This window comes from Magallana gigas, chromosome 8 (genome assembly GCF_963853765.1).
Source record: "Magallana gigas chromosome 8, xbMagGiga1.1, whole genome shotgun sequence".
Classification (NCBI taxonomy): Eukaryota; Metazoa; Mollusca; class Bivalvia; order Ostreida; family Ostreidae; genus Magallana; species Magallana gigas.
Genome location: NC_088860.1, coordinates 4,520,713 through 4,539,852, shown reverse-complemented (window position 1 = coordinate 4,539,852; position 19,140 = coordinate 4,520,713). Strand labels below are relative to the sequence as shown.

General features: G+C 33.2%; 1 long non-coding RNA gene across 16 annotated transcripts in view; it reads left to right on the top strand.

The window, feature by feature from the left end:
* LOC136270546 (uncharacterized) overlaps nt 1–17,412 on the top strand; it is a 32,959-nt gene extending 15,547 nt beyond the window's left edge. For 8 of the 16 annotated variants that reach the window (XR_010708322.1, XR_010708324.1, XR_010708327.1 and 5 more), the window contains 7 exons: nt 146–310; nt 683–7,758; nt 8,407–8,571; nt 8,944–14,070; nt 14,719–14,883; nt 15,256–16,484; nt 17,133–17,412. This is a non-coding gene — a long non-coding RNA (uncharacterized lncRNA). The remainder of the gene's footprint in view (nt 1–145; nt 311–682; nt 7,759–8,406; nt 8,572–8,943; nt 14,071–14,718; nt 14,884–15,255; nt 16,485–17,132) is intronic. The other 8 variants (XR_010708319.1, XR_010708316.1, XR_010708315.1 and 5 more) reach the window with 8 other exon arrangements.
* Nucleotides 17,413–19,140: the final 1,728 nt, after the last annotated feature.

Here is a 19,140-nt window from a genome sequence, read left to right as displayed (position 1 = left end):
AGTCAATTGTAGTTCCATATATACTTCAGAATTATTTTTTTCCTTGACTGAATTTTTACATTTTCCTTTACTCAGTTTTAAAAATTTTTGTACCACTGAGTAGGATATTTCATGTATTTTGTTAGGTGATGATTTTTTTTCACAGGGACTACTTCTTTCATGGCACATGCAGCAGCTTCCTGGGGAGTGTGCAGTCTGTTTACATACAAATGGAAAACACGTGGTTTTGAGGGTAGACCTGTTTGGAGCTAGATATTTTGAGAAAATGCAGTATCGCTTGCCCTTTTTATGGTGTTAGCTGATGAGATAGGTAACAAATAACATTTCCTCCGAATATTTTGTCATGAAAAATACAAACTGATTTTTAAGAATTTTTTCCCCTCTATAGTGTTATATAGTGAAAACAATTACCGGTGTGATACCTTGAAGGGCTGTGTGTCAAATTGAAAAAATGCATGCAGGTGCCAGTTTTCAGTATTTTATGTCAAATCTTGTTAACATAAATTAGTTTCTGTAGTCTGAAGATAGAAAAATGCTTTTAAAATTTTGTAATGAAAAAAATATGAAAAAGGATGATTTTTGGTGTGGAAAACATGTAATTTTTAATATATAATAATAAAAACCTTTAAAAATGGGTGATATGAAGTCACTGGAGCTTAGAATATTGGTTTCTGTGTTCTAGATGCTGTAAAAGTGTGCAGATCAGTTGTCGCAGTCATATATGATGCCCTCAGACTTTGTCGTAAGAGCACGCAGCGACTAGTTTTTCATCGAATGACCAATTTTGAGTTTACGTGCAAGTCTCAGAATTAAGCGACAAGTGCGAAACATTGCGAAGAAGAACATGAACAGTCTATCGAAGGATTATTTTGACAAAAACTTTAATTTCTTTGATTTCTGCTCACCTTATGTGAGATTTAATTTCATTTCCTACATAGTCATGATTCAAGGAATTAAGGGATTTGGGCAAATATGTGCTATGTTTATGTTTATTTTACACTGAATTATCCATTTGTAATAGTTTAAGGCAAAAACATGCTTTAACACCATTTACAAGATCACACAGATGCATATTTTGTGTAGAAAAGAGGTTTCATGCATTTAGTTGAGAAGGTCATTATGAGTCAAGTATATATAATATCATCATGATTGAATCTAGGAGCTTTTCATGGTTTTCATCCTTAAAAACTGATGAATTTCAGCTTACCAGAAAGTGATTTTATGCATTATAGCCCAAAAATCAGTTTCTTCCCACATTTTAAGGGGATTTCCTTATTTACAAAATACAAATACTGATATTTATGTTTGAATGACCTAAGATATTGAAACATTAGTCATTGTTAAAATGTTTAGAAGGAGATATTACTATTTTTTATATGGTAACCTCAGCACACCTGTCCTATTCTATGTAATGAAAATCAAAATTTGAATGAAATCATATCATGTAACATGTATGGGTACAATATAGATGCCCCACCCATATCCACAACTATGGGGGTTGGTATGATTCTTGTTTTAGTATTGTGATATGGCATGCACTTATGTGATTTCTCTTGTAAATATGCATCAGAAATGCATTGCTTTATTGAATTACATCATGTATATGCTTATTGCTCTTGCTGTAAATTATCTAACATGTGTCAATCATCATTGATCAGTAATTCTCTTCAAATTCTATAGGGATAGCCTGATGAGGGGTATAATTAAGTGTGTCCAATTGAAATTTCATGGCTACTTTTGCTCTACAGACAGAATGTTACATAAATCACAGAATGAAGTTGCATCCCAGTTGTTTCTTTTACATTTCTTATCATCAAAGCAAGATTTATGTTTGTCAGAGCAGATCTGAGCTCCATTACATGCTGATATCATTTGGGCTGTCCTGTGTTACCATGCTGCTTTTAGATAAAAGTGAGTATGGCAGTGTGTAGACAAGTAAACAGGCTTTACCTGATATATAAATTTACCAGATACAGATTTCATTTTTGACCTGATAATTCACAATATAGTTATGAAATGTGTGAACAATAGGGGTAAATTTCTTCTTTGTTATGCAATGATTGCATAATGAAGTGACTCTAATGGAATATTTTTATTTTGATGTAAAGAAAAATGTATATGCTCTGATTTGGTACCAAGATGATTTTGTATCTTGTTGTTTTAAGGATAAAAATTGGCTTCAGGTCATGCATGGTGTGAGGCTCCAAATGTGTTTCATCTGTGCTATTTTCTTCAGTCTGAGTAAGGGAGATAAATCCTCAATAGCTTAAGAAATATTGGGAGCTTGGGGACAGGGTTTTAGGGATTTGGTGACAGTTGATTGGGAATTCTCAGGTGCAAATTTGAAAGGGATCTGGCATCTTTAGAGTCTCTTCAAGGGCTGTGTGTCAAATTGAAAAAATGCATGCAGGTGCCAGTTTTCAGTATTTTATGTCAAATCTTGTTAACATAAATTAGTTTCTGTAGTCTGAAGATAGAAAAATGCTTTTAAAATTTTGTAATGAAAAAAATATGAAAAAGGATGATTTTTGGTGTGGAAAACATGTAATTTTTAATATATAATAATAAAAACCTTTAAAAATGGGTGATATGAAGTCACTGGAGCTTAGAATATTGGTTTCTGTGTTCTAGATGCTGTAAAAGTGTGCAGATCAGTTGTCGCAGTCATATATGATGCCCTCAGACTTTGTCGTAAGAGCACGCAGCGACTAGTTTTTCATCGAATGACCAATTTTGAGTTTACGTGCAAGTCTCAGAATTAAGCGACAAGTGCGAAACATTGCGAAGAAGAACATGAACAGTCTATCGAAGGATTATTTTGACAAAAACTTTAATTTCTTTGATTTCTGCTCACCTTATGTGAGATTTAATTTCATTTCCTACATAGTCATGATTCAAGGAATTAAGGGATTTGGGCAAATATGTGCTATGTTTATGTTTATTTTACACTGAATTATCCATTTGTAATAGTTTAAGGCAAAAACATGCTTTAACACCATTTACAAGATCACACAGATGCATATTTTGTGTAGAAAAGAGGTTTCATGCATTTAGTTGAGAAGGTCATTATGAGTCAAGTATATATAATATCATCATGATTGAATCTAGGAGCTTTTCATGGTTTTCATCCTTAAAAACTGATGAATTTCAGCTTACCAGAAAGTGATTTTATGCATTATAGCCCAAAAATCAGTTTCTTCCCACATTTTAAGGGGATTTCCTTATTTACAAAATACAAATACTGATATTTATGTTTGAATGACCTAAGATATTGAAACATTAGTCATTGTTAAAATGTTTAGAAGGAGATATTACTATTTTTTATATGGTAACCTCAGCACACCTGTCCTATTCTATGTAATGAAAATCAAAATTTGAATGAAATCATATCATGTAACATGTATGGGTACAATATAGATGCCCCACCCATATCCACAACTATGGGGGTTGGTATGATTCTTGTTTTAGTATTGTGATATGGCATGCACTTATGTGATTTCTCTTGTAAATATGCATCAGAAATGCATTGCTTTATTGAATTACATCATGTATATGCTTATTGCTCTTGCTGTAAATTATCTAACATGTGTCAATCATCATTGATCAGTAATTCTCTTCAAATTCTATAGGGATAGCCTGATGAGGGGTATAATTAAGTGTGTCCAATTGAAATTTCATGGCTACTTTTGCTCTACAGACAGAATGTTACATAAATCACAGAATGAAGTTGCATCCCAGTTGTTTCTTTTACATTTCTTATCATCAAAGCAAGATTTATGTTTGTCAGAGCAGATCTGAGCTCCATTACATGCTGATATCATTTGGGCTGTCCTGTGTTACCATGCTGCTTTTAGATAAAAGTGAGTATGGCAGTGTGTAGACAAGTAAACAGGCTTTACCTGATATATAAATTTACCAGATACAGATTTCATTTTTGACCTGATAATTCACAATATAGTTATGAAATGTGTGAACAATAGGGGTAAATTTCTTCTTTGTTATGCAATGATTGCATAATGAAGTGACTCTAATGGAATATTTTTATTTTGATGTAAAGAAAAATGTATATGCTCTGATTTGGTACCAAGATGATTTTGTATCTTGTTGTTTTAAGGATAAAAATTGGCTTCAGGTCATGCATGGTGTGAGGCTCCAAATGTGTTTCATCTGTGCTATTTTCTTCAGTCTGAGTAAGGGAGATAAATCCTCAATAGCTTAAGAAATATTGGGAGCTTGGGGACAGGGTTTTAGGGATTTGGTGACAGTTGATTGGGAATTCTCAGGTGCAAATTTGAAAGGGATCTGGCATCTTTAGAGTCTCTTGAAGGGCTGTGTGTCAAATTGAAAAAATGCATGCAGGTGCCAGTTTTCAGTATTTTATGTCAAATCTTGTTAACATAAATTAGTTTCTGTAGTCTGAAGATAGAAAAATGCTTTTAAAATTTTGTAATGAAAAAAATATGAAAAAGGATGATTTTTGGTGTGGAAAACATGTAATTTTTAATATATAATAATAAAAACCTTTAAAAATGGGTGATATGAAGTCACTGGAGCTTAGAATATTGGTTTCTGTGTTCTAGATGCTGTAAAAGTGTGCAGATCAGTTGTCGCAGTCATATATGATGCCCTCAGACTTTGTCGTAAGAGCACGCAGCGACTAGTTTTTCATCGAATGACCAATTTTGAGTTTACGTGCAAGTCTCAGAATTAAGCGACAAGTGCGAAACATTGCGAAGAAGAACATGAACAGTCTATCGAAGGATTATTTTGACAAAAACTTTAATTTCTTTGATTTCTGCTCACCTTATGTGAGATTTAATTTCATTTCCTACATAGTCATGATTCAAGGAATTAAGGGATTTGGGCAAATATGTGCTATGTTTATGTTTATTTTACACTGAATTATCCATTTGTAATAGTTTAAGGCAAAAACATGCTTTAACACCATTTACAAGATCACACAGATGCATATTTTGTGTAGAAAAGAGGTTTCATGCATTTAGTTGAGAAGGTCATTATGAGTCAAGTATATATAATATCATCATGATTGAATCTAGGAGCTTTTCATGGTTTTCATCCTTAAAAACTGATGAATTTCAGCTTACCAGAAAGTGATTTTATGCATTATAGCCCAAAAATCAGTTTCTTCCCACATTTTAAGGGGATTTCCTTATTTACAAAATACAAATACTGATATTTATGTTTGAATGACCTAAGATATTGAAACATTAGTCATTGTTAAAATGTTTAGAAGGAGATATTACTATTTTTTATATGGTAACCTCAGCACACCTGTCCTATTCTATGTAATGAAAATCAAAATTTGAATGAAATCATATCATGTAACATGTATGGGTACAATATAGATGCCCCACCCATATCCACAACTATGGGGGTTGGTATGATTCTTGTTTTAGTATTGTGATATGGCATGCACTTATGTGATTTCTCTTGTAAATATGCATCAGAAATGCATTGCTTTATTGAATTACATCATGTATATGCTTATTGCTCTTGCTGTAAATTATCTAACATGTGTCAATCATCATTGATCAGTAATTCTCTTCAAATTCTATAGGGATAGCCTGATGAGGGGTATAATTAAGTGTGTCCAATTGAAATTTCATGGCTACTTTTGCTCTACAGACAGAATGTTACATAAATCACAGAATGAAGTTGCATCCCAGTTGTTTCTTTTACATTTCTTATCATCAAAGCAAGATTTATGTTTGTCAGAGCAGATCTGAGCTCCATTACATGCTGATATCATTTGGGCTGTCCTGTGTTACCATGCTGCTTTTAGATAAAAGTGAGTATGGCAGTGTGTAGACAAGTAAACAGGCTTTACCTGATATATAAATTTACCAGATACAGATTTCATTTTTGACCTGATAATTCACAATATAGTTATGAAATGTGTGAACAATAGGGGTAAATTTCTTCTTTGTTATGCAATGATTGCATAATGAAGTGACTCTAATGGAATATTTTTATTTTGATGTAAAGAAAAATGTATATGCTCTGATTTGGTACCAAGATGATTTTGTATCTTGTTGTTTTAAGGATAAAAATTGGCTTCAGGTCATGCATGGTGTGAGGCTCCAAATGTGTTTCATCTGTGCTATTTTCTTCAGTCTGAGTAAGGGAGATAAATCCTCAATAGCTTAAGAAATATTGGGAGCTTGGGGACAGGGTTTTAGGGATTTGGTGACAGTTGATTGGGAATTCTCAGGTGCAAATTTGAAAGGGATCTGGCATCTTTAGAGTCTCTTCAAGGGCTGTGTGTCAAATTGAAAAAATGCATGCAGGTGCCAGTTTTCAGTATTTTATGTCAAATCTTGTTAACATAAATTAGTTTCTGTAGTCTGAAGATAGAAAAATGCTTTTAAAATTTTGTAATGAAAAAAATATGAAAAAGGATGATTTTTGGTGTGGAAAACATGTAATTTTTAATATATAATAATAAAAACCTTTAAAAATGGGTGATATGAAGTCACTGGAGCTTAGAATATTGGTTTCTGTGTTCTAGATGCTGTAAAAGTGTGCAGATCAGTTGTCGCAGTCATATATGATGCCCTCAGACTTTGTCGTAAGAGCACGCAGCGACTAGTTTTTCATCGAATGACCAATTTTGAGTTTACGTGCAAGTCTCAGAATTAAGCGACAAGTGCGAAACATTGCGAAGAAGAACATGAACAGTCTATCGAAGGATTATTTTGACAAAAACTTTAATTTCTTTGATTTCTGCTCACCTTATGTGAGATTTAATTTCATTTCCTACATAGTCATGATTCAAGGAATTAAGGGATTTGGGCAAATATGTGCTATGTTTATGTTTATTTTACACTGAATTATCCATTTGTAATAGTTTAAGGCAAAAACATGCTTTAACACCATTTACAAGATCACACAGATGCATATTTTGTGTAGAAAAGAGGTTTCATGCATTTAGTTGAGAAGGTCATTATGAGTCAAGTATATATAATATCATCATGATTGAATCTAGGAGCTTTTCATGGTTTTCATCCTTAAAAACTGATGAATTTCAGCTTACCAGAAAGTGATTTTATGCATTATAGCCCAAAAATCAGTTTCTTCCCACATTTTAAGGGGATTTCCTTATTTACAAAATACAAATACTGATATTTATGTTTGAATGACCTAAGATATTGAAACATTAGTCATTGTTAAAATGTTTAGAAGGAGATATTACTATTTTTTATATGGTAACCTCAGCACACCTGTCCTATTCTATGTAATGAAAATCAAAATTTGAATGAAATCATATCATGTAACATGTATGGGTACAATATAGATGCCCCACCCATATCCACAACTATGGGGGTTGGTATGATTCTTGTTTTAGTATTGTGATATGGCATGCACTTATGTGATTTCTCTTGTAAATATGCATCAGAAATGCATTGCTTTATTGAATTACATCATGTATATGCTTATTGCTCTTGCTGTAAATTATCTAACATGTGTCAATCATCATTGATCAGTAATTCTCTTCAAATTCTATAGGGATAGCCTGATGAGGGGTATAATTAAGTGTGTCCAATTGAAATTTCATGGCTACTTTTGCTCTACAGACAGAATGTTACATAAATCACAGAATGAAGTTGCATCCCAGTTGTTTCTTTTACATTTCTTATCATCAAAGCAAGATTTATGTTTGTCAGAGCAGATCTGAGCTCCATTACATGCTGATATCATTTGGGCTGTCCTGTGTTACCATGCTGCTTTTAGATAAAAGTGAGTATGGCAGTGTGTAGACAAGTAAACAGGCTTTACCTGATATATAAATTTACCAGATACAGATTTCATTTTTGACCTGATAATTCACAATATAGTTATGAAATGTGTGAACAATAGGGGTAAATTTCTTCTTTGTTATGCAATGATTGCATAATGAAGTGACTCTAATGGAATATTTTTATTTTGATGTAAAGAAAAATGTATATGCTCTGATTTGGTACCAAGATGATTTTGTATCTTGTTGTTTTAAGGATAAAAATTGGCTTCAGGTCATGCATGGTGTGAGGCTCCAAATGTGTTTCATCTGTGCTATTTTCTTCAGTCTGAGTAAGGGAGATAAATCCTCAATAGCTTAAGAAATATTGGGAGCTTGGGGACAGGGTTTTAGGGATTTGGTGACAGTTGATTGGGAATTCTCAGGTGCAAATTTGAAAGGGATCTGGCATCTTTAGAGTCTCTTCAAGGTATCACACCGGTAATCGGCCAATCAAAATGAACTTAGTCAATTGTAGTTCCATATATACTTCAGAATTATTTTTTTCCTTGACTGAATTTTTACATTTTCCTTTACTCAGTTTTAAAAATTTTTGTACCACTGAGTAGGATATTTCATGTATTTTGTTAGGTGATGATTTTTTTTCACAGGGACTACTTCTTTCATGGCACATGCAGCAGCTTCCTGGGGAGTGTGCAGTCTGTTTACATACAAATGGAAAACACGTGGTTTTGAGGGTAGACCTGTTTGGAGCTAGATATTTTGAGAAAATGCAGTATCGCTTGCCCTTTTTATGGTGTTAGCTGATGAGATAGGTAACAAATAACATTTCCTCCGAATATTTTGTCATGAAAAATACAAACTGATTTTTAAGAATTTTTTCCCCTCTATAGTGTTATATAGTGAAAACAATTACCGGTGTGATACCTTGAAGGGCTGTGTGTCAAATTGAAAAAATGCATGCAGGTGCCAGTTTTCAGTATTTTATGTCAAATCTTGTTAACATAAATTAGTTTCTGTAGTCTGAAGATAGAAAAATGCTTTTAAAATTTTGTAATGAAAAAAATATGAAAAAGGATGATTTTTGGTGTGGAAAACATGTAATTTTTAATATATAATAATAAAAACCTTTAAAAATGGGTGATATGAAGTCACTGGAGCTTAGAATATTGGTTTCTGTGTTCTAGATGCTGTAAAAGTGTGCAGATCAGTTGTCGCAGTCATATATGATGCCCTCAGACTTTGTCGTAAGAGCACGCAGCGACTAGTTTTTCATCGAATGACCAATTTTGAGTTTACGTGCAAGTCTCAGAATTAAGCGACAAGTGCGAAACATTGCGAAGAAGAACATGAACAGTCTATCGAAGGATTATTTTGACAAAAACTTTAATTTCTTTGATTTCTGCTCACCTTATGTGAGATTTAATTTCATTTCCTACATAGTCATGATTCAAGGAATTAAGGGATTTGGGCAAATATGTGCTATGTTTATGTTTATTTTACACTGAATTATCCATTTGTAATAGTTTAAGGCAAAAACATGCTTTAACACCATTTACAAGATCACACAGATGCATATTTTGTGTAGAAAAGAGGTTTCATGCATTTAGTTGAGAAGGTCATTATGAGTCAAGTATATATAATATCATCATGATTGAATCTAGGAGCTTTTCATGGTTTTCATCCTTAAAAACTGATGAATTTCAGCTTACCAGAAAGTGATTTTATGCATTATAGCCCAAAAATCAGTTTCTTCCCACATTTTAAGGGGATTTCCTTATTTACAAAATACAAATACTGATATTTATGTTTGAATGACCTAAGATATTGAAACATTAGTCATTGTTAAAATGTTTAGAAGGAGATATTACTATTTTTTATATGGTAACCTCAGCACACCTGTCCTATTCTATGTAATGAAAATCAAAATTTGAATGAAATCATATCATGTAACATGTATGGGTACAATATAGATGCCCCACCCATATCCACAACTATGGGGGTTGGTATGATTCTTGTTTTAGTATTGTGATATGGCATGCACTTATGTGATTTCTCTTGTAAATATGCATCAGAAATGCATTGCTTTATTGAATTACATCATGTATATGCTTATTGCTCTTGCTGTAAATTATCTAACATGTGTCAATCATCATTGATCAGTAATTCTCTTCAAATTCTATAGGGATAGCCTGATGAGGGGTATAATTAAGTGTGTCCAATTGAAATTTCATGGCTACTTTTGCTCTACAGACAGAATGTTACATAAATCACAGAATGAAGTTGCATCCCAGTTGTTTCTTTTACATTTCTTATCATCAAAGCAAGATTTATGTTTGTCAGAGCAGATCTGAGCTCCATTACATGCTGATATCATTTGGGCTGTCCTGTGTTACCATGCTGCTTTTAGATAAAAGTGAGTATGGCAGTGTGTAGACAAGTAAACAGGCTTTACCTGATATATAAATTTACCAGATACAGATTTCATTTTTGACCTGATAATTCACAATATAGTTATGAAATGTGTGAACAATAGGGGTAAATTTCTTCTTTGTTATGCAATGATTGCATAATGAAGTGACTCTAATGGAATATTTTTATTTTGATGTAAAGAAAAATGTATATGCTCTGATTTGGTACCAAGATGATTTTGTATCTTGTTGTTTTAAGGATAAAAATTGGCTTCAGGTCATGCATGGTGTGAGGCTCCAAATGTGTTTCATCTGTGCTATTTTCTTCAGTCTGAGTAAGGGAGATAAATCCTCAATAGCTTAAGAAATATTGGGAGCTTGGGGACAGGGTTTTAGGGATTTGGTGACAGTTGATTGGGAATTCTCAGGTGCAAATTTGAAAGGGATCTGGCATCTTTAGAGTCTCTTCAAGGGCTGTGTGTCAAATTGAAAAAATGCATGCAGGTGCCAGTTTTCAGTATTTTATGTCAAATCTTGTTAACATAAATTAGTTTCTGTAGTCTGAAGATAGAAAAATGCTTTTAAAATTTTGTAATGAAAAAAATATGAAAAAGGATGATTTTTGGTGTGGAAAACATGTAATTTTTAATATATAATAATAAAAACCTTTAAAAATGGGTGATATGAAGTCACTGGAGCTTAGAATATTGGTTTCTGTGTTCTAGATGCTGTAAAAGTGTGCAGATCAGTTGTCGCAGTCATATATGATGCCCTCAGACTTTGTCGTAAGAGCACGCAGCGACTAGTTTTTCATCGAATGACCAATTTTGAGTTTACGTGCAAGTCTCAGAATTAAGCGACAAGTGCGAAACATTGCGAAGAAGAACATGAACAGTCTATCGAAGGATTATTTTGACAAAAACTTTAATTTCTTTGATTTCTGCTCACCTTATGTGAGATTTAATTTCATTTCCTACATAGTCATGATTCAAGGAATTAAGGGATTTGGGCAAATATGTGCTATGTTTATGTTTATTTTACACTGAATTATCCATTTGTAATAGTTTAAGGCAAAAACATGCTTTAACACCATTTACAAGATCACACAGATGCATATTTTGTGTAGAAAAGAGGTTTCATGCATTTAGTTGAGAAGGTCATTATGAGTCAAGTATATATAATATCATCATGATTGAATCTAGGAGCTTTTCATGGTTTTCATCCTTAAAAACTGATGAATTTCAGCTTACCAGAAAGTGATTTTATGCATTATAGCCCAAAAATCAGTTTCTTCCCACATTTTAAGGGGATTTCCTTATTTACAAAATACAAATACTGATATTTATGTTTGAATGACCTAAGATATTGAAACATTAGTCATTGTTAAAATGTTTAGAAGGAGATATTACTATTTTTTATATGGTAACCTCAGCACACCTGTCCTATTCTATGTAATGAAAATCAAAATTTGAATGAAATCATATCATGTAACATGTATGGGTACAATATAGATGCCCCACCCATATCCACAACTATGGGGGTTGGTATGATTCTTGTTTTAGTATTGTGATATGGCATGCACTTATGTGATTTCTCTTGTAAATATGCATCAGAAATGCATTGCTTTATTGAATTACATCATGTATATGCTTATTGCTCTTGCTGTAAATTATCTAACATGTGTCAATCATCATTGATCAGTAATTCTCTTCAAATTCTATAGGGATAGCCTGATGAGGGGTATAATTAAGTGTGTCCAATTGAAATTTCATGGCTACTTTTGCTCTACAGACAGAATGTTACATAAATCACAGAATGAAGTTGCATCCCAGTTGTTTCTTTTACATTTCTTATCATCAAAGCAAGATTTATGTTTGTCAGAGCAGATCTGAGCTCCATTACATGCTGATATCATTTGGGCTGTCCTGTGTTACCATGCTGCTTTTAGATAAAAGTGAGTATGGCAGTGTGTAGACAAGTAAACAGGCTTTACCTGATATATAAATTTACCAGATACAGATTTCATTTTTGACCTGATAATTCACAATATAGTTATGAAATGTGTGAACAATAGGGGTAAATTTCTTCTTTGTTATGCAATGATTGCATAATGAAGTGACTCTAATGGAATATTTTTATTTTGATGTAAAGAAAAATGTATATGCTCTGATTTGGTACCAAGATGATTTTGTATCTTGTTGTTTTAAGGATAAAAATTGGCTTCAGGTCATGCATGGTGTGAGGCTCCAAATGTGTTTCATCTGTGCTATTTTCTTCAGTCTGAGTAAGGGAGATAAATCCTCAATAGCTTAAGAAATATTGGGAGCTTGGGGACAGGGTTTTAGGGATTTGGTGACAGTTGATTGGGAATTCTCAGGTGCAAATTTGAAAGGGATCTGGCATCTTTAGAGTCTCTTCAAGGGCTGTGTGTCAAATTGAAAAAATGCATGCAGGTGCCAGTTTTCAGTATTTTATGTCAAATCTTGTTAACATAAATTAGTTTCTGTAGTCTGAAGATAGAAAAATGCTTTTAAAATTTTGTAATGAAAAAAATATGAAAAAGGATGATTTTTGGTGTGGAAAACATGTAATTTTTAATATATAATAATAAAAACCTTTAAAAATGGGTGATATGAAGTCACTGGAGCTTAGAATATTGGTTTCTGTGTTCTAGATGCTGTAAAAGTGTGCAGATCAGTTGTCGCAGTCATATATGATGCCCTCAGACTTTGTCGTAAGAGCACGCAGCGACTAGTTTTTCATCGAATGACCAATTTTGAGTTTACGTGCAAGTCTCAGAATTAAGCGACAAGTGCGAAACATTGCGAAGAAGAACATGAACAGTCTATCGAAGGATTATTTTGACAAAAACTTTAATTTCTTTGATTTCTGCTCACCTTATGTGAGATTTAATTTCATTTCCTACATAGTCATGATTCAAGGAATTAAGGGATTTGGGCAAATATGTGCTATGTTTATGTTTATTTTACACTGAATTATCCATTTGTAATAGTTTAAGGCAAAAACATGCTTTAACACCATTTACAAGATCACACAGATGCATATTTTGTGTAGAAAAGAGGTTTCATGCATTTAGTTGAGAAGGTCATTATGAGTCAAGTATATATAATATCATCATGATTGAATCTAGGAGCTTTTCATGGTTTTCATCCTTAAAAACTGATGAATTTCAGCTTACCAGAAAGTGATTTTATGCATTATAGCCCAAAAATCAGTTTCTTCCCACATTTTAAGGGGATTTCCTTATTTACAAAATACAAATACTGATATTTATGTTTGAATGACCTAAGATATTGAAACATTAGTCATTGTTAAAATGTTTAGAAGGAGATATTACTATTTTTTATATGGTAACCTCAGCACACCTGTCCTATTCTATGTAATGAAAATCAAAATTTGAATGAAATCATATCATGTAACATGTATGGGTACAATATAGATGCCCCACCCATATCCACAACTATGGGGGTTGGTATGATTCTTGTTTTAGTATTGTGATATGGCATGCACTTATGTGATTTCTCTTGTAAATATGCATCAGAAATGCATTGCTTTATTGAATTACATCATGTATATGCTTATTGCTCTTGCTGTAAATTATCTAACATGTGTCAATCATCATTGATCAGTAATTCTCTTCAAATTCTATAGGGATAGCCTGATGAGGGGTATAATTAAGTGTGTCCAATTGAAATTTCATGGCTACTTTTGCTCTACAGACAGAATGTTACATAAATCACAGAATGAAGTTGCATCCCAGTTGTTTCTTTTACATTTCTTATCATCAAAGCAAGATTTATGTTTGTCAGAGCAGATCTGAGCTCCATTACATGCTGATATCATTTGGGCTGTCCTGTGTTACCATGCTGCTTTTAGATAAAAGTGAGTATGGCAGTGTGTAGACAAGTAAACAGGCTTTACCTGATATATAAATTTACCAGATACAGATTTCATTTTTGACCTGATAATTCACAATATAGTTATGAAATGTGTGAACAATAGGGGTAAATTTCTTCTTTGTTATGCAATGATTGCATAATGAAGTGACTCTAATGGAATATTTTTATTTTGATGTAAAGAAAAATGTATATGCTCTGATTTGGTACCAAGATGATTTTGTATCTTGTTGTTTTAAGGATAAAAATTGGCTTCAGGTCATGCATGGTGTGAGGCTCCAAATGTGTTTCATCTGTGCTATTTTCTTCAGTCTGAGTAAGGGAGATAAATCCTCAATAGCTTAAGAAATATTGGGAGCTTGGGGACAGGGTTTTAGGGATTTGGTGACAGTTGATTGGGAATTCTCAGGTGCAAATTTGAAAGGGATCTGGCATCTTTAGAGTCTCTTCAAGGTATCACACCGGTAATCGGCCAATCAAAATGAACTTAGTCAATTGTAGTTCCATATATACTTCAGAATTATTTTTTTCCTTGACTGAATTTTTACATTTTCCTTTACTCAGTTTTAAAAATTTTTGTACCACTGAGTAGGATATTTCATGTATTTTGTTAGGTGATGATTTTTTTTCACAGGGACTACTTCTTTCATGGCACATGCAGCAGCTTCCTGGGGAGTGTGCAGTCTGTTTACATACAAATGGAAAACACGTGGTTTTGAGGGTAGACCTGTTTGGAGCTAGATATTTTGAGAAAATGCAGTATCGCTTGCCCTTTTTATGGTGTTAGCTGATGAGATAGGTAACAAATAACATTTCCTCCGAATATTTTGTCATGAAAAATACAAACTGATTTTTAAGAATTTTTTCCCCTCTATAGTGTTATATAGTGAAAACAATTACCGGTGTGATACCTTGAAGGGCTGTGTGTCAAATTGAAAAAATGCATGCAGGTGCCAGTTTTCAGTATTTTATGTCAAATCTTGTTAACATAAATTAGTTTCTGTAGTCTGAAGATAGAAAAATGCTTTTAAAATTTTGTAATGAAAAAAATATGAAAAAGGATGATTTTTGGTGTGGAAAACATGTAATTTTTAATATATAATAATAAAAACCTTTAAAAATGGGTGATATGAAGTCACTGGAGCTTAGAATATTGGTTTCTGTGTTCTAGATGCTGTAAAAGTGTGCAGATCAGTTGTCGCAGTCATATATGATGCCCTCAGACTTTGTCGTAAGAGCACGCAGCGACTAGTTTTTCATCGAATGACCAATTTTGAGTTTACGTGCAAGTCTCAGAATTAAGCGACAAGTGCGAAACATTGCGAAGAAGAACATGAACAGTCTATCGAAGGATTATTTTGACAAAAACTTTAATTTCTTTGATTTCTGCTCACCTTATGTGAGATTTAATTTCATTTCCTACATAGTCATGATTCAAGGAATTAAGGGATTTGGGCAAATATGTGCTATGTTTATGTTTATTTTACACTGAATTATCCATTTGTAATAGTTTAAGGCAAAAACATGCTTTAACACCATTTACAAGATCACACAGATGCATATTTTGTGTAGAAAAGAGGTTTCATGCATTTAGTTGAGAAGGTCATTATGAGTCAAGTATATATAATATCATCATGATTGAATCTAGGAGCTTTTCATGGTTTTCATCCTTAAAAACTGATGAATTTCAGCTTACCAGAAAGTGATTTTATGCATTATAGCCCAAAAATCAGTTTCTTCCCACATTTTAAGGGGATTTCCTTATTTACAAAATACAAATACTGATATTTATGTTTGAATGACCTAAGATATTGAAACATTAGTCATTGTTAAAATGTTTAGAAGGAGATATTACTATTTTTTATATGGTAACCTCAGCACACCTGTCCTATTCTATGTAATGAAAATCAAAATTTGAATGAAATCATATCATGTAACATGTATGGGTACAATATAGATGCCCCACCCATATCCACAACTATGGGGGTTGGTATGATTCTTGTTTTAGTATTGTGATATGGCATGCACTTATGTGATTTCTCTTGTAAATATGCATCAGAAATGCATTGCTTTATTGAATTACATCATGTATATGCTTATTGCTCTTGCTGTAAATTATCTAACATGTGTCAATCATCATTGATCAGTAATTCTCTTCAAATTCTATAGGGATAGCCTGATGAGGGGTATAATTAAGTGTGTCCAATTGAAATTTCATGGCTACTTTTGCTCTACAGACAGAATGTTACATAAATCACAGAATGAAGTTGCATCCCAGTTGTTTCTTTTACATTTCTTATCATCAAAGCAAGATTTATGTTTGTCAGAGCAGATCTGAGCTCCATTACATGCTGATATCATTTGGGCTGTCCTGTGTTACCATGCTGCTTTTAGATAAAAGTGAGTATGGCAGTGTGTAGACAAGTAAACAGGCTTTACCTGATATATAAATTTACCAGATACAGATTTCATTTTTGACCTGATAATTCACAATATAGTTATGAAATGTGTGAACAATAGGGGTAAATTTCTTCTTTGTTATGCAATGATTGCATAATGAAGTGACTCTAATGGAATATTTTTATTTTGATGTAAAGAAAAATGTATATGCTCTGATTTGGTACCAAGATGATTTTGTATCTTGTTGTTTTAAGGATAAAAATTGGCTTCAGGTCATGCATGGTGTGAGGCTCCAAATGTGTTTCATCTGTGCTATTTTCTTCAGTCTGAGTAAGGGAGATAAATCCTCAATAGCTTAAGAAATATTGGGAGCTTGGGGACAGGGTTTTAGGGATTTGGTGACAGTTGATTGGGAATTCTCAGGTGCAAATTTGAAAGGGATCTGGCATCTTTAGAGTCTCTTCAAGGTATCACACCGGTAATCGGCCAATCAAAATGAACTTAGTCAATTGTAGTTCCATATATACTTCAGAATTATTTTTTTCCTTGACTGAATTTTTACATTTTCCTTTACTCAGTTTTAAAAATTTTTGTACCACTGAGTAGGATATTTCATGTATTTTGTTAGGTGATGATTTTTTTTCACAGGGACTACTTCTTTCATGGCACATGCAGCAGCTTCCTGGGGAGTGTGCAGTCTGTTTACATACAAATGGAAAACACGTGGTTTTGAGGGTAGACCTGTTTGGAGCTAGATATTTTGAGAAAATGCAGTATCGCTTGCCCTTTTTATGGTGTTAGCTGATGAGATAGGTAACAAATAACATTTCCTCCGAATATTTTGTCATGAAAAATACAAACTGATTTTTAAGAATTTTTTCCCCTCTATAGTGTTATATAGTGAAAACAATTACCGGTGTGATACCTTATAGGACCAACCATCAAATTTCGAAGAAAATTACAAGTCAGATCATGTAAAACTTTTTACATAGTGGTTTTTCTGAGATTTCGCCCCTTTCATATTTCGCACAATGTTCATGATTTTCCAGCTTTTTAGACCTCCCCAGCTAATTCCATGGCGATGCAATTGGTTGACATTCCTTACCGTGTGCATGTTGCACCATCACATGTCAGAAACTTACCGGTCTATAGTTTACTATGTCACATCCACATACTTTTCGAGTTATTTTACCTCCCGTCTGTAACCTGCAATTTTACTATGTAAAGTCAACACAACAGTCATAGCTGAAGTTTCTGATTTTCATGTACAAGTTTAACAATGTAGGCCTACATATTGCATACCAATTTCAACAAGAGACATCCCTCTAACTAATGATAATCATTATAAATTATTTGATGATATTAAGTAACACTTGAAAGTCTCAAGGTACAGCAACTCTCAATTTTTCAAAAATATTTCAGAGTACAAAACTGTCCCTTGCTACCTAAATGATTCTTCCTGAGATGACGCGTACACATACAGAAGAGATAACAACAAATACAGCATATCAATTGAAGATGGTAAGATGGTGAACAAGACGATAAAATAATATTGAACCAAATGATAATTTAAAAAACTTTAAATTGTCCTCGGTTCTAATTACTCCTCGTTGCAGTAAAAAAAAAACCTTTTTCGCCCTAATTTGTAAACTTTAATATGTACAGTAACTAGTCTGAGATTACTTAATTTGTGTACTTAGTTTATGCTTAAAATTCATACCATATAAACAGAGGGCAGTTTCAAAAATATTCTCTTCTTACACTTCTGCGTGAGCTAGTTTATACGACATTTAATGGAGTTATGTAATTATACAATACCATGTTATTGTTTTAACAAGCGTTTGCTCAATATAGTAAAAGGAACAACAAAAATTTTCAATGCATTCTTTTTCCAATTTCGGGGCCAGTGATATATGAGCAAATCTAACTACTCCTTTATTCTTAGTGATGAATTCTATCGTTACACCTAGTTTATGGAACCTTTCAGGAAAAAAGCGGGATTTTTGTTCTGTTATACGGGAAAGAATTGAATTAAAACTAACAAACTAAACCCCCCACTTAGCGATGTGAGAAAATTGGCTTTCTGAGAAGCATGGGGAGAAAAATGATATCTAAAAAAGGAAAATGGTTAAAACCAAGGGGAGATTGGTGGGAAAAGCCATTAAATCATGTATGTTTGATGACCGATTCGTTACATTCGGTGACGCCATTTTACAATGAGATTTCCCTTAGCCTCGTTTTAAAGAAGTTAGCGCCTTACACAAATTAATGAAAGCATCACCTTGGAAATAATTTTCATCTCTCTTTAAAGCCTTTAATTTGATTGCTGAAGGAGTCGTAAATATCCCTTTACAATGACGACAGTGCTAGATCCCATCCCCCTTCTACTGTTCTCTATCCCCCTGCTGCATCCCTACACCATTACCATCAAAATATTTAAAGCTCGCTGAAAACAGTATTTTATTCTAATGGCAATGTAATCTAATTGGCTGCAGCCCCGGGGACACATATACTTCTTGCTGGCACTACTAATGACGCCCAAGAACTTTCATTGTCACTGATCAACCCATTAGCACTGTCTCCGAATCTCTCCTGCACGACGTTTTAAACTTTAAACTCGTCTGTAAAACAGTAAATTCTAAATGAGCAGTCGCTG